Here is a 16,251-nt window from a genome sequence, read left to right as displayed (position 1 = left end):
CCTTCTGTCATACCCACTCAGGGTAGACACAACAATCCCTGGGGAGTAACAGTGAAATATAATTGTTAGCTAACTCCAACCCAACATTCAGGTAGCTCCAAAAAGGAGCAGGCAAGAGTCTTTGGAGAAAATAAAGCTACTTGAGAGATGACTGGCAAAAAAGGTTACTGAGAAATATATATTCAAAGTTTTATATTGATAACAGGAGCTTAAAGCACTTAAAAGGAGCATATCACAAATATAGTTAAGAAAGTCCCTTTCCTTCATATAATTAAACCATAGATGTCAACAATCTTATTCTTTGAATCATTTATTTGACTATATTTATAAAATTAAGAGGAATTTTTCATTGATAGATAAGAAAATACCTACATAATAATCTTTGAGAATGGTAATCCAAACCTATTTTTATTTTGCAGCAGTGAGTACATGAAGGTATTAAAAGGAAGGTGAGAATGAAAGAAAAATAATATTTATTAAGCAAAATCCATACTTCTAAGCACTCTCACATGCATCATTTTACACCTCAGTAAACTAGGGCTCACAGAGATTAAAACTCTTGCCTTTACAAACAGGACTGATTCCTAAGCAATTCCACTATACCACACTGCCTAGAACAACTGCAGTTGTCAATTTTGCAGCACAATTTCCAAAAAAGACCACAAAGTTGACCGTGAGTGCAAAGGAACAAAATATCTTGGCCTGGGATAGGAAGCCTAGTGGGAGGCAGCCAGGGTTAAAACATAATACAGCAGCAAAATAGTAAGCCTTGTACACTGTTGATGGGAATATAAAATGGTGCACCCACTGTGGAAAGCAGTTTGGTAGTTCCTCAGAAAACTGAAAATTAAACAATTCTCATATGACCAATTGCCAATTCTACTCCTAAGGGGACACCCTGAAGAACTGAAAGCAGAGACTTGGACAGATAAAATCTATTCTTTCAAGGATATGGCATTCTAGAATGGAAACAAGTGATTAAAAAATATGAAAACATATTGTATATGATGTGGTAAATAGTGCTGTAAAGTAAAATGAAGCAAGAAAATGGACAGGGAGTTTCAGAAGTTGTTACTTTCAATTAGGTGCTCAAGGAAGACTCAATGAAAAGGTGAAATTTGTGCAGAGACTTGAAGAAGGTGACGGACTGAGTGAAGCAGGTCTGGGGAAAAAACATTCCAGGCAGAGATAATGGCAGCATAAAGGCAGTGAGGTCGTATATGAGACCAGGATGGGAAAGCAGAGAAAGGCAAGACAGTCTGCTCTAGAAAGATTATTGGGCGTATAGTGTAAGGACTTAGATTTCAATCACAGAATTGGAGAGAGCCTCAAGGGTCAGTAGTATAACTAGCCATTGGATTATTAACCCACATTACCTCCCTGGTGGCCAGCCTGTCTTTGCTTGAACAATTTCAGTATCTATCTACCTCCATGTACCAAGATAGCTCTGCCTTAGACTTCTTTTTGTAATTGTTGCCTTAGGCTTTAACTTGAATTACAGCCTCTCATAAAGGACTGCAGTAAGAGGATTAAGATCTACCCTGGGTCATGACTTCCTGAAGTAAATAATCAAAGGTTCTTAACCTAATCAAAAGTTCTTGCCCACAACAGGTTTACACCCACAGGAATGGACTAATTTTAAGAACATAGGGGGAGGCAGACTTGGCTCAGTGGTTAGGGTGTCCATCTACCACATGGGAGGTTCGCGGTTCAAACCCCGGGCCTCCTTGACCCGTGTGGCCCACGGACAGTGCTGATGCGCACAAGGAGTGCCATGCCACACAGGGGTGTCCCCTGCATAGGGGAGCCCCACATGCAAGGAGCGCGCCCCATAGGGAGAGCCGCCCAACGCAAAAGAAAGTGCAGCCTGCCCAGGAATTGCACCGCACACACAGAGAGCTGACATAAGAAGATGACGCAACAAAAAGAAAGACAGATTCCCATGCCACTGACAACAATAGAAGCAGACAAAGAAGAACACGCAGCAAATAGATACAGAGAACAGACAACGGGTGGGGCGGAAGGGTAGAGAAATAAATAAAATAAAAAATAAAAAAAAAAGAATGTAGGGAAGCAGACGTGGCCCAGTGGATAGGGCATCTGTCTACTACATGGGAGGTCCACGGTTCAAACCCCGGGCCTCCTTGACCCATGTGGAGCTGGCCCATGCGCAGTGCTGATGCATGCAAGGAGTGCCATGCCACGCAGGGGTGCCCCCCGTGTAGGGGAGCCCCACTCGCAAGGAGTGCACCCCGTAAGGAGAGCCGCCCAGCGTGAAAGAAAGTGCAGCTTGCCCAAGAATGGCACCACACACACAGAGAGCTGACGCAGCAAGATGACGCAACAACAACAAAAACAAAAAAAGAAACATAGGTGGCGGACTTGGCCCAGTGATTAGGGCATCCGTCTACCACATGGGAGGTCCGTGGTTCAAACCCTGGGTCTCCTTCACCCGTGTGGAGCTGGCCCATGTGCAGAGCTGAAGCATGCAAGGAATGTCATGCCACGCAGGGGTGTCCCCACGTAGGGGAGCCCCACACGCAAGGAATGTGCCCCATAAGGAGGGCCGCCCAGCGCAAAAGAAAATGCAGCCTGCCCAGGAATGGTGCCACACACACAGAGAGCTGACACAGTAAGATGACACAACAACAAAAAAACAGATTCCCGTGCTGCTGGCAACAACAGAGGCTGACAAAGAAGACGCAGCAAATAGACACAGAGAACAGACAACTGTGCTGAGGGGAAGGGGAGAGGAAAAAAAAAGAAAGAAATCTTAAAAAAAAAAAAAAAAAGAAACAAATTCCCGTGTCACTGACAACAAAAGAAGCGGACAAAAAAAAAAAAAAAGAACAACATGCAGCAAATGGACACAGAGAATAGACAACTGGGGCAGGGGAGAAGGGGAGAGAAAAAAATTTTTTTTTAATTTAAAAAAAGAACATAATTTTCTGGGGTCCATCCAGCTTCAAGCCATCACAGATGCCATCTTCATTAAGGCCAGAGACTAATCATTAGTGGAAGTGAGTGGCAGCAGAGAGGGTTGAACGAAGTTGAAGTGAGTGGCAGCAGTTGAAGTGAACCAGTTGAAGTGAGTGGCAACAGTTGAAGTGAACCAGTTGAAGTGAGTGGCAGCAGAGAGCACTGAAGAAATGTAGGAATGGTTTGAAATTAGCACCAAAGGAAAGAGATATAAAGACAATTAAAGATGCATAATGGGGAAGCAGACTTGGCCCAGTGGTTAGGGCATCCGTCTACCACATGGGAGGTCCGCGGTTCAAACCCCAGGCCTCCTTGGCCCGTGTGGAGCTGGCCCATGTGCAGTGCTGATGCGCGCAAGGAGCGCCCTGCCACACAGGGGTGTCCCCCGCGTAGGGGAGCCCCACGCGCAAGGAGTGCGCTCTATCAGGAGAGCCGCCTAGCGCGAAAGAAAGTGCAGCCTGCCTAAGAATGGCGCCGCAGGCACGGAAAGCTGACACAGCAAGATGATGCAACAAAAAGAAACACAGATTCCTGTGCCGCTGACAAGAACAGAAGGGGACAAAGAAGAAGATGCAGCAAATAGACACAGAGAACAGACAACGGGGGCAGGTGGGGGGCGGTAAGGGGAGGGAAAGAAATAAATCTTAAAAAAAAAAGATGAATAATGGTTGCTGAGCAACAGTGAAGATAAACAGTATGTGACTAGTTTATTGACTTTTTCTAGAAGGAACATGGGCAGAGAAAGCAGTGAGAGGAATTTATGGGACTACACAAGGCAAGAAGTTCAACTGTTTTGTCAGGGTTAGTCCAAAATGGTAGTGTAATTCTTACACGTAGGAGTTATGTTTATGAATCTGACTGTTTAAATCAGCAGTATTAAGACCGTATTTGGAAAAAGGGTCTTTGCAGATATAATTAGGTTAAAGGACCACAAAATGAGATTACCTTAGATTATCTGGGTGGGCCCTAAGTCCAATGACAAGAGTCCTTATAAGAGACACTACGGAGAAGGCCATGTGAAGACAAAGGCAGAACTGGAATGATGCAGACACAAGGAATGCATGGTGCCACCAGAAGCTGGAGGAGGCAAAGAAGATTTCTCCCCTAGAATCTTCAGAGGGACATAAACTTAGCGACTTCATTTTGGACTTGTGGCATCCAGAACTGAGAAAGAATACATTTCTATTGCTTTAAACTTATTGTTTAAGCTTGTAGTAATTTGTTGAAGTATCACAGGACACCAGTACAGATAATCACACAAGCCTTAATTCACAGGGTTCTTAGGACAGTCAATGGAGGAAATGTATATGAAATGCTTTATATACTCTAAGCTAACTGAAATAGCTAATATTTATTGAATACTTGTCACAGTCACTTTACATAGGTTATTTTATTTAATCTTCAAAACAACCCTATGAAGTAGGTGGTGATGAGCACAACTCTGGAGTCAGACTACCTAGGGTTCAGATCCTGACTTCTCCACTTTCTTTTGTGACCCTGAACAAGTCTTCCTGTGTTTTGTCTTCACCTATAAGTGGGCACTGGATTCATAATACTACATAGGGTTGTGGTGAAGATCAAATGAGTTAATAAAGGCACAATTCTTAGAACTGTGGTTGATATAGTAATATCCAAAAATTATTAGCACTTAGAAGCAGTAGTAGTAATTATCCCAATTTTACATGAGGAAAGCAAGGCATTGAAAAATTACATAGCATGTGTAATGTCGGTGTTTAAAGTGGTAGGATCAGAATTTGAACTCTGTTGTTGGTGCTTTTATCTGCTATACTTGACAGCCTTCAAAAGTTTTAAAAACATGGTATTTGGACTTTAACCTATTTTCAAGTCACACAATTAAGGATATTTACAAAAGAAACTCAAACACAAGAAGAAGGAAATGATCTGTCCTCCTTAGAATGTTAGCTAGTAAGTTAATGACTTATCTAGATAAGGCCAGGAATAGTCATATAGTTTTGTTCAAGAAAAAAATTCTTCTCTTTGCCCTAATTGGAAATGGGCTGTTTTCAAGAACAAGGCTTTTGATCATAGGATTGGGGCTTTCCATCTCATTTCTGATACTACTCTTATTTATAAAGCTATTAAATGATTCCAAAGAAGTCCATGTCACAAAACAGCTCACATCACTGGCAAAGAGAAAAACACATACCCAAGACCTATATCACAAACACTTAAAAAAAGCAAAAATATGCATACACCTGGAAGAGAAGTCTAGTGTTAGAAGATATGGTTAAAAGGTAACTGTATCTGTCCTCATCTATAAATTGTAACCATAAAGCAATGAGCCTAAATTTTCAAGAAAAGATGATTATACATACAATATTCAAATAATGATGCTGTCCTCAAAATCAGTTCATAAGCCATATCAAAAATCAGCCTCATTATTTCAGTTATACGCTACTACTCTTGCAGACTCTAAAGCCTACACGGCATCTTTCAACCATGTCAACTGGAGAGAGACAGTTTCTCCCTCAAAGTGCACATCTAAGCATTCAGCCCTTGACAGCACTATCTGGAACCATTTATGGCTTCTCTTTGTAGTCCACTGTCACTTTCTCAATGATATGTTCCTCCTCCAATTCCCAAGACTAAAGATTGCAGTCAGCAGTTGGCATATCATAGTGACATGTATGAACGTCCATTTATCCCTCATTAGTCCCTAGGCTCCTCCGGGCAAGAACCCATGTCTTATCCATCTTTGTAAGTCTAGCGGATAGTACACACAGTAGGTATTCAGTAAATAGTTGAGTGGTGCTCATGAGAGCAGTTTTAAGAAAGTTGAGGGTAGAAGCCAGACTGCAGAGAACTGAGGAGCAAATAGAAGAGGAGGGTATAAAGTCTGCTTTTTCAGGATAAGTTATAAGTCTAGAAAGGAAAAGGAGAAAATGATGGTAATTTTTTAAAAAATCATTCTATCTATTCCCCCCCTTCCCTGTCTGCTCTTGTGTCCCTCTGCTGCATGCTCCTGTGTCCTCTCCCATGCTCCGTGGCACCCGGAATCTGTGTCTCCCTTTGCCCTCCATCCCCCTGCGTCAGCCTCCGTGTGTGCAGCGCCACTCCTGGACGCGCTGCGCTCCTTCTCGCAGGGTGGCTCAATGTGGGGTCCCTATGCAGGGGACACCCCTGTGTGGCACAGTGCACTCCCCACCATGCTGCAGCACTGCACATGGGCCAGCTCACCACACGGGTCAGGAGGCCACGGGTTCGAACCCTGGACCTCCCATATGGCAGACACAAGCTCCACCAGCTGAGCCACATTTGCCTCCCATGAAGAGATAAATGTCATAGGAAAGTTTTACATTGTTTTAAGAATGAAAAGGTCTTGAACGTGTTTGTCCGTAAGGCAGTACAGCACAGTAAAAAAAAGCAGAGATTGTAGAATCAGATAATCTGAAATTGGAATTCTGGCCCTGTTACTATGTCCACAGGCAAATCACTTAACCTCTGTGCCTCAATTTGCACATATGTAAAATGGGAAAGATAACAGGCAGACCTCACTGCATTATTGCGACAATTATAGCACTTAGCAAAGAACAGACCCTCAATAAATATCAATGAGTATTACGGCATATAGAAGCCTGGTAACACCTCCCTGCCTAAGTCTATGTTTAATATGTGATGGCAATGGAAACAGGATCTTTATTTCTTCTGTGTGTACCACCCTTTGTGCTATTCCCATTTCCTTGTGACAGACTGCAAAAACTATGAAAGGCTGCTGTGGAAAATTACTGTCACCAGCTGAGTAACAGTCATTCTAGAGAATAAGCAGATGAAACTGATGTTAAGTCATCAAATGTAAAAGATTTTGGGCTCCTGCCAAAACCCTCATTGAGAGCTAAGAAGAGAAAACTGAAAACACAAACACACAGAATGTTTTTCACATTTTAAACCAGCAAGGTGTTCTTAGCATCCACTTCAGGCACAGAAAGATGACCGTTTAATAAAAAACAATTATCTCCTGAGCTCCTTTCTCAATCTTTCATCCTACTGTCAGGTTCCTTTCTGTGAGTTACTAGCCCCAGTTCACTGACTCTTCTATCACTATGACAAGTTCCCCAAATTACAAGGTTAGTATGCTCTTTGATATTTAACTCAACAATTTTTGTTCACAGCCTTTTAAAGTTAATATTCTAGTCATGAGTAATAGTCACCTGTTACCCATATCTGATCAACAGAACCACATCCTGTCTCTCATCCCTCTCCCCCAGATCATACAACTCTGTGCTCAAAAAGGGGTACAAGGATCAAGAATGAAGCCCGGCTGATGCCATACTTAGTGATGACAAAGGTACTTCATTTAAGAACTACAGAGAAGAAAGATAACAACTTTTATCGATTACAAATTAATCCTGGAAAACAAAAATAAATATGTAAAACAAGATAAAATTCCAATGTTAAGAGTTTGGAAAGAATTGAAAGATAAAGGAAAAAAGAAAAAAGTACGAAATATAAGTGCCTACAAATTTAATCACAAAAGCTACAAGTAAACAAGTCAAAGTTGAAAATTCTGTTTTTGACTAGAAACTCGAATTTACCCAGAAAGAATAAGAAAGGACGGTAAAGAGTATTCCAAGACACATCTAAATACTAAAAAAATAGTTATCTGGACACTGAAAAGAAACTTCTTTTCCTCCATATAAAAAGCATGTATCAACTCAACAACAAAAAGGCAAATAACTATTAAAAATGAGTTAAGGACATGAATAAACATTTTTCCAAAGATGATAAACAAAGAGTCAATAAACCATGAAAAGATTCTCAACATCATTAACCATTAGGAAAATACAAATCAAAACCATGAGATAACTCTTCACACCCACTAAAATGGCTGTTTTTAAAAAATGCAATGGAAAATAGGTATAGGTAAGGATATGGAGACATAGGAACCCTTGTGTCTTATTGGTAGGAATATAAAATGGTCCAGCCAGTTTGGCAGTTCCTCAGAAAGTAGAACATGGAATTACCATATGACCTGGCAATCCCACTTCTAGGTATATACCCCAAAGAATTGAAAGCAGGGACTTGGACAGATATCTGGACACCAATGTTTATCTAAGCATTATACACAATAGTCAGAAGGTGTATGCAACCCAAGTGTCCATCAACAGAAGAATGGATAAACAAAATGCATTATATTTACAATGGAATATTAGCCAGAAAGAGGAATGAAGTACTGATACATGCTACAACATGGATGAACCTTGAAGACATCAGGTTGAGTGAAGTAAGTCAGACACAAAAGGACAAATATTATATGAACTCATTTATGTGAAATAATTAGAAAATGCAAATTCATAGACAAAAAGATTACATGGGAACAGGAGTGGGGTTGGGGAATGGGGAGTTAATGCTTAATGGGTACAACAGAGTTTCTGTTTAAGGTGATGGAAAAGTTTTGGTAATGGATGGTGGTGACAGTAGCACATTTTGAACATAAACACTGCTGGGAAGCGGACTTGGCCCAATGATAGAGCGTCCGCCTACCACATGGGAGGTCCAGAGTTCAAACCCCCGGGGCCTCCTTGACCCGTGTGGAGCTGGCCCATGCCCAGTGCTGATGCGTGCAGAGTGCCCTGCCATGCAGGGGCGTCCCCCGCGTAGGGTAGCCCCACGCATAAGGAGTGCACCCCGTAAGGAGAGCCACCCAGAGCGAAAGAAAGTGCAGCCTGCCCAAGAATGTCGCGACACACAGGAAGAGCTGACACAACAAGATGACGCAACAAAAAGAAACACAAATTCAAGGTGCTGCTGATAAGGACAGAAGTGGTCACAGAAGAACACAAAGCGAATGGACACAGAGAGCAGACAACTGGGGGAGGGGGAGAAATAAATCTTAAAAAAAAAAATTAACACTGCTGAATTGTATACCTGAAAGTGATTAAAATGGGAAATTGTAGGTTCTATATATGTTACAATAATTTTTTAGAGCACATATGCTTTTCATATAAAAATTCAAGTTATCCAATCACTGAAAAGTAACTTTAAGACATTATATTTTTCACATAAAAAGCAACCTGTATCATGAATTTAATATGAGAATAACAAAAAACAAAACAAAACAACCAATCCTAACGACACTGGGCGATGCTGACTAAAACAGGCCTCAATTTCTCCAATAACGTTGATGTACAAACACATTATAGTTCAATATAAAACTCAAAACAAATCAGTGTTTCACTCCGAGACGGGGTAGGTATGTCAGGTAGACAACCCTGGTTACAGTTTTGGCTCCAACACTATTCCAAGTCTCAGCCTGAATCTGAGACCGTGTTCTGAATCTGGAAGTGACTACTAAATGTAAAGCCACAAGTTAAACTTGAGATTTTGCTCTTGTAAACGCGCCTGAGGTCGCCGTACCTCCCTCGCCCCGCTGCAAGTCCTCGGCCTTCGGCGCAGTTTCCAGCTGCCGGCGGGGGAAGGCGCCCAGCTCGCGCCCCAGGGGCACTGGGGCCCACGGAGGACGGCGCTCGCCCCAGCGGGGAGGCACCGGCCGGCCCTGCTCAGGCCAGCCCCCCGCACGCCGCGGGGCGGGGCAGGCAGGTGCAGCCAGCCGCCCCCGCCCCGCGGACCCCGGCCTAGGGAAGCGTCCCGCCGGCCTCGCCTCCGGGGCGCCGCAAGAGCCCGCGCCTGGCCGCCCGCTGTCGGCGGCACGAGGCAGGTCCGCCCGGGCCGCTGCATCCAGTCGGAGGCTGCTCCTCCCCTCCGCGGCCCCTTCGGCCCGGCAGTCCGTCGGCCAGTCAGTCCACAGCCGGCACCACTGTCTCCCTGGAGGAGAGACCGTGTGGGCGCTGGGGCCCCGCAGACCCCAGGGAGTCTTCACCGACCTGTCGCTGCGCCCGAGCGGAGATGCCCAGCTACCCGTCGCCGCCGTGAGTCCCCGGCCACCTCCGTCCGGATCCCAAGTCCAGCTCGCCGCTCCGCTGCTCGGACCCAGTCAGCGCTCAGTGGGGCCATTGCGCAAGCGCAGCCGGGCAGGGGCGACCGCGAGGCATGCTGGGGGCTGTAGTCGTCAGCGTCGCCTGACCAGGCCCGCCGCAGGGGTGTGCGCGTCCCCAGGTGCGGCGAGGCGCTTCCTCTCTGAGCCTGGGCTCTGCTGCCCTGGCGAGAGCGGAGCACAGGCGACCCTGGAAGCTCATTTTTAGCCTAGCCATCCCCCTTGGCCTGCCGCCTATGGCGCACGGAGGAGCTCTGGGCAACATGGGCGACAGAATGGCCGAGGGGTCAGGCGAACCGTTCGTAAGGATGAAATGGAGCGGTCCTCATTTGATCCCCATTATATAAATATTTAAATGCATTCTTTACAGGCATACAGAACCAGTCCTAGACCAATTTGGGCCTTTTATCTTCAGCATACAATTCACAAGCCTTGGAAGGAGTCAGAAATGGCAACAAATTGGTTGAGGCCATGCTAAGAAATCGACACTCGCCTGAGCCACGCATTACACAGTGGGTATAGCCCGAGGGCCTGCATGCGGCACTTAACCATACTAACTTATGATTGTTGTGAGAACTAGATGCTGTTTGTGAAAAAGTTTATACACAATACTAACGATCGGTCCAGGAAAGCAGCCAGTTTCTACCCAGGTCCTAACTGATCTCAGGCTCTAGCTTGAAGTTGCTCTTGCCATGGTTTAGAAAGGTCACCAAGTTACATCATCATAGCAACTTTCTCCTAGAAACCTCACCCCACTCTGAATAGATGTAAATTTAGTTTTAGAGCTGCTTATTAAGCAAAACATGGGTTTCTTTTTTTTAAAAGATTTATTTTTATTTATTTAATTCCCCTCCCCCCCGTTGTTTTCTGTGTCTTTTTTTTTTTTCTGGGTCTTGTTTCTTTGTCCCCTTCTGTTGTCATCAGCGGCACAGGAAGTGTGGGCGGCGCCATTCCTCGGCAGGCTGCTGCTCCCTCCTTCGTGCTGGGTAGCTCTCATTACGGGGTGCACTCCTTGCGCATGGGGCTTCCCTACGCGGGGGACACCCCTGTGTGGCAGGGCACTCCTTGCGCGCATCAGCCAGCTCCACACGGTCAAGGAGGCCCGGGGCTTGAACTGGGGACCTCCCATGTGGTAGACGGACGCCCTAACCACTGGGCCAAAGTCCGTTTCCCTAAAACATGGGTTTCTGATGGTGTTCAGAGAAGATGGTGGCCAGGGGTGAGTGAAGGCCGGGGATGGGGGGTGTTCCAGGACAACCGTATAAACTACAGTAAGGCATACTCAATCTGCTTTGTAAACTGTACCATATTATGTGCAGTTTACAAAGCACCTTCATACCTTATTCACGGCACTCCTGTGCTGAGAGGGTGAAATTTATCATTCCCATTTCACAGAGGACCTGGCCAAAGCAATGTGAGTTAGCAAGTGTCAGAGCAGAGATCTGAACCCATCTTCTGTGGCCAAGTTCATTTTCTTCCCAGCCACTGTACTGCCTCTTCAATTCTACTTTCTTCTCAAAAACTTCCTTTGGGCAATGAATTTCAGATATTTTAATGTGGTGACATCACTTCTCTTTCATCTTACAACTTGAAGGGCCTATAATTTCTTAAATTTATCGTCATGGGAAAGATACAATTCCTTGAGACATTTGGAAGTGGAGATGTCAAAATCCAAAGGCTGAGTCATGCTAATTTCGGCATCAGTAGGCCCCTTATGTTTTTGCAATAAGCCATTAGCATTTAATTTTTGCCTAAAATTTTTAATAGAGAACTAAGGGCTCGTCAATGCTACTGCCAAGTAAAGCTCCCAGCCCTTCCCTGGCACATCTGTCAGAGATCAATACTGGGCAGGTATAAAGGCCACAGGAGACAGAAAGCAAGGACTTCTGTTTTAAGGAATGGTAGACTGGCCATTTATAGAAGAATGGATACCAGATGCTTTGCCAGCCAAAAGCCAAGGGAAGCAGTGTGGATTTCTTACAGTTACATTTCTCAGTGTGGCTTAAAGAACTTTACATGTGCCCAGCTGTTGTTTTTTTTCTACCTGTTAACAAGTCACACTGTCACCATTCTGTGTAGCCTGCTTCCTGAAACTGGAATCATAAGCTGCAAGGCAGCAAAGACCAACTGTCTTGCTCACCACAATATTCCTAGTATACAGAAGAGTGCTAGTAATTGTGAATGCATGAAACCTGGATCAGAAAAAAATTTTTTTTTAAAATACTTCTTTCATAAAATAAACTTTGATTGAAAATTCTAAATATGTCATTTCATTTATTCTTGAAAGAAACAAGTCAGTCATTTAAGGTACTGTGGAATGAATCCTGAGCTCTTTTTAATGTTTGCATTACAGAAATGTTTGGCTTGTACTCTTACAACTGACACTATCCTAATTATACCTTTTTAAGACAGCTGTCCTATTAAAGTTTAAAAACATGGGAGAAGTGTGACACTTTCCCTGTGCCTTCAAACTTTTAATAGATTTCTCTGCCCTCAAGGCACAACCTTTAAAGGATCATTAGTGGATGGAAATTGACTGGCAGCCTTCCAGGCTCATCTTCCTCACCCCTCCAATCACACCCTGAAGGGACTTGGTGTTTCCTAGTAACACCTCCCCTGCACTACTAAAGACAAGGGTCTGCAGTAGCCCTGAAGGATCCCTTCAAACCCTCCTTCCACATCATCTTGGGCTGGGATGTTAGGGAAGTAACCTCTCTCCCACTCTTAAAGATACTGCCAGACTGTAGAGAACCTGGTAAGACATGCCAGAGTCACACATGGTTTCTCGAAGGCAAAAGGACCTTTTTCCATGAAAATGTTGAGGGCCTAATATTTCTCATTTGATCTTTTATCCATGTGGTCAATAAAATGCAACTACCCACAAATCATATGGTCCTCTGTAGTGCTTCAATATTGAGATTTTAGTCAGAATTCCAGCTTAGTTTCTTCTTGAGTTTGAACTTCCCATGATGGCAAGCTGTCATTCATACTCCCCATTTAAAGCATTTTGTCAGAAACTTGGCTTCTACCCAAGAGTTGCTCTGTACCCAACACTAACTGAGGGAAGGACAAAGTCACACTGGATCCAGAGTGAGGGAACCAGATTCTGCTTTGAGTTCCAGTTACATTCAGAACTAGCTTAATTTATGAGCTAAATTTTGTGTCCATTAGACCATGGCGCTGATAAAGAACATACCTTACAATATATATATGAATTCCAGTATTTTAAAAATAATGCATGCTATGAATACTCAATGTAATTTCTTTTCAAGATGGGACCCTGGCAACAGGAAAAGGACATCAGGTAAAAACTAAGGTAATTTGAATAAAGTGCGGACTTAGGTTAATATATCAATATCAGTTTGTTAATTGTGACAAATGTACCATACTAATATAAAATGCTAATAGGTGAAATAGTATATGTGCAAGCAAAGATGTTCTTTCCAATTTTTCTGTAAATCAAAGTATTCTGAAATAACTTAGTTATTTAAAAACTTGAAAAAATACATAATAAAAATGACCTTGAATTGTCCAAAACCACACTTAATTTATTCCCCCCACCCCCCACCAGTTGTCTGCTGTGTCCATTTCCTGTGTGTTCTTCTGTGTCTGCTTATATTCTTCTCAGTGGCACTGGGAATCCGTCTCTTTTTTGTTGAGTCATCTTCCTGCATCAGCTATCTGTGTCTGTGGTGCCACTCCTGGGCAGGCTGCACTTTTTTTGCACAGGGTGGCTCTCCTTACAGGGTGTACTTCTTGCACGTGGGACTCCATTACGCAGGGGACACCCCTGCATGGCACAGCACTCCTTGTGCACATCAGCACTGCGTGTGGGCCGCTCACCACATGGGTCAGGAGACCCTGGGTTTTAACCCTGGACCTCCCATGTGGTAGGCAGACACCTATCAATTGAGTGAAATCCTCTTCCCCTTACTATTTTGATATATAGCTGTAGCAATTTGATATTGCTTATGAAGCCCAAAAATAGATATTGGATTGTTTGTGAACTGTCTGTTCCTCTGAGCATTAGATTGGATTGGATTCAGAGGTTTCACTTTTATTTGATTAAATAATGACTAAGGCTTTGATTGGGCCAAGTCAGTAGGACATTGAAACACAGAGAAAACATGGCCAAAGAGAAAGCTGGAGTTTTAATGCTGGAGTCCTAGGAAGTAAATACACAGAGAAGCAGATACATGAGGAAAGAGAGAAGGCTTCATTAGACACAGCAGAGGACTTGGAAAGAGACAAGCCATTTGCCTGGTGGTTTACAGCTGGCCTTGTGGAACAAGCAGAGCAACTAAGCCTGGAGAGAGAGAAGCCCCAGGAGAGAGGAGACTTGTCCCAGCCCACAGCTGGGAGCACAGAGCCTTAAGAGGAAGAGGAAGCCTGAACCCTTGCAGATGTCGGCAGCCATCTTGCTCCAATACGGATAGCCTTCTAGTCTTTTTCTTTCTCCTATTTATTTTTTTATGTTGACTCATTCCCCATTCTTTGATTGGTTCTAGTTCAAGGGGAAATATTTTACACGGCAGGCAACAGTATCTATTCTCAGACTGCATTTTTGCTGGCCACTCAAACAGTTTAGGTTTGGTGAAGCCTCCTGGTCTCAGAAAGGAAAAGGACATTTTCTGCCTAACTTCTTCATGTCAGACCTCATGGTGTGCAATTTCATTCTCACCTACCCCTCACATCCAGCCATTCTGGAAGCATCTGACATTTATGCTTCCATTGAAGGACATGTTTACAAACACCAGACCCTGCTGGTACTTATAAGAAATCCAGTGTCAGCCAAAGGAACAGAACAGTTAAGTGCCCAAGTGTCTCTGACTGCAACTTATCAGAAACCTGGTTTTCCCAAAGTCTGCCCAGACCCTGACATATGAGTGATTCAGATCCTGGAGTTTATAACCTTGGCTAGCCTTTTCCAGGTAACCTATAGTCCAACCAAATGCCTTTAGTTGAGATATTAAATGGGAAAATAAGACCAAATTACAAAACTGCCTTCAGAGTAGTCACAAGTATATAAATATAAAACAAAAGAGAAGGGAAAGAGGAAGAGACACAACATACCTACCCTTCAAATAACCCAGGAAGAAAAAAAAGATAAATCACTACCCACATGAGAACATAAGTCTAGCAACAGAACCGTCAAAACAAGATTGTTATCTTATTTCCTTTTTTCCTGAGGAAATTTCTAAACTAAAATCCATAGTATCAGATACACCTGTAATATAAATTCTTGAATTAGATACACTGATGGTAACTGCTTTTTGAGTGGCTTATAAACTTAATGAGACTGACAACTTAATTCCTTGTGCCAGATAGTCTAGGCAGTTTAAAAGATCCCACCAAGATTTTACAAGAAAGGAATAACAGAGGAAAAGAAACCCAACTATTTCTTTTAAGAGTTGAGATACTGGGAAGGGGATGTGGCTCAACTGATAGAGCGTCTGCCTACCATATGGAAGGTCCAGGGCTTGATACCCAGGGCCTCCTAGCCCACGTGGTGAGCTGGCCCATGGGCAGTGCTGCTGCACGCAAGGAATGCTGTGCCACCAGGGGTATACCCCCTGCATAGGGGTGCCCCATACGCAATGAGTGCACCACACAAAGAGAGCTGCCCCGTGTGAAAAAAGCAGTCCGCTGAGGAATGATGCCGCACACATGGAGAGCTGAAGCAGCAAGATGATGCAACAAAAAGAGACAGATTCCTGGTGCTGCCTGACAAGAATATAAGTGGACGCAGAAGAACACACAGCAAATGGACAGAGAGCAGACAATGGGGGGAAGGGGAGAGAAATAAATAAATCTTAAAAAAAAAAAAAAAAAAGTTGAGATATTATCTGGCCCTCTGCCATCCATGCTTGCTTGCTGCACTGAACTGAATTTAAAATTTGGTTTTAAGGTTTGCCTCTTCCTATTTTCTTTTTCTAGTAGGCTGAGCTCTTTCTTTTTAGCTACTTTTGATTAGATACAATTGGAGGTGATTTGTCTATCCTCCCTCACATTAAGACAACTGGATAATCTTCCAGCACTAACTCACAGCAGCTCCAATTTCAGCCCAGTACCTTTAACAATAGGTACTGGTTCCACTTATATCTCTTGGGGCAACAGATAATCCTTTTCCATGCACCAATACTGAAAGCCTTTATAAGTTTTCTCCTGAATAGGATAGAGTCCTGGCATTCCTTCACCACATCTCATATGACCAGGTTTTGGAGGATGGCTGCAGTTTATTCCTGTGTACCTAAGACTAGTATCCAAAATGGAACATAATGCTATGAGTGAGGAAGAGTAAGACTCTGGTAGCTTTTCTG

At 43.6% G+C, this 16,251-nt stretch overlaps 1 protein-coding gene across 6 annotated transcripts in view; it reads right to left on the bottom strand.

The window, feature by feature from the left end:
- Positions 1–9,962, bottom strand: part of SGSM3 (small G protein signaling modulator 3) — a 51,907-nt gene extending 41,945 nt beyond the window's left edge. For 4 of the 6 annotated variants that reach the window (XM_004447819.3, XM_012526614.4, XM_012526616.3 and 1 more), the window contains exon 1: positions 9,822–9,962. The gene's annotated coding sequence lies outside the window, so the exon portion shown is untranslated. The remainder of the gene's footprint in view (positions 1–9,821) is intronic. The other 2 variants (XM_058309172.2, XM_058309170.2) reach the window with 2 other exon arrangements.
- Positions 9,963–16,251: the final 6,289 nt, after the last annotated feature.

Source organism: Dasypus novemcinctus, chromosome 12, assembly GCF_030445035.2.
Source record: "Dasypus novemcinctus isolate mDasNov1 chromosome 12, mDasNov1.1.hap2, whole genome shotgun sequence".
Classification (NCBI taxonomy): Eukaryota; Metazoa; Chordata; class Mammalia; order Cingulata; family Dasypodidae; genus Dasypus; species Dasypus novemcinctus.
Note: the sequence above shows the minus strand (reverse complement) of the source record. Positions and strands in the feature narration are given on the sequence as shown.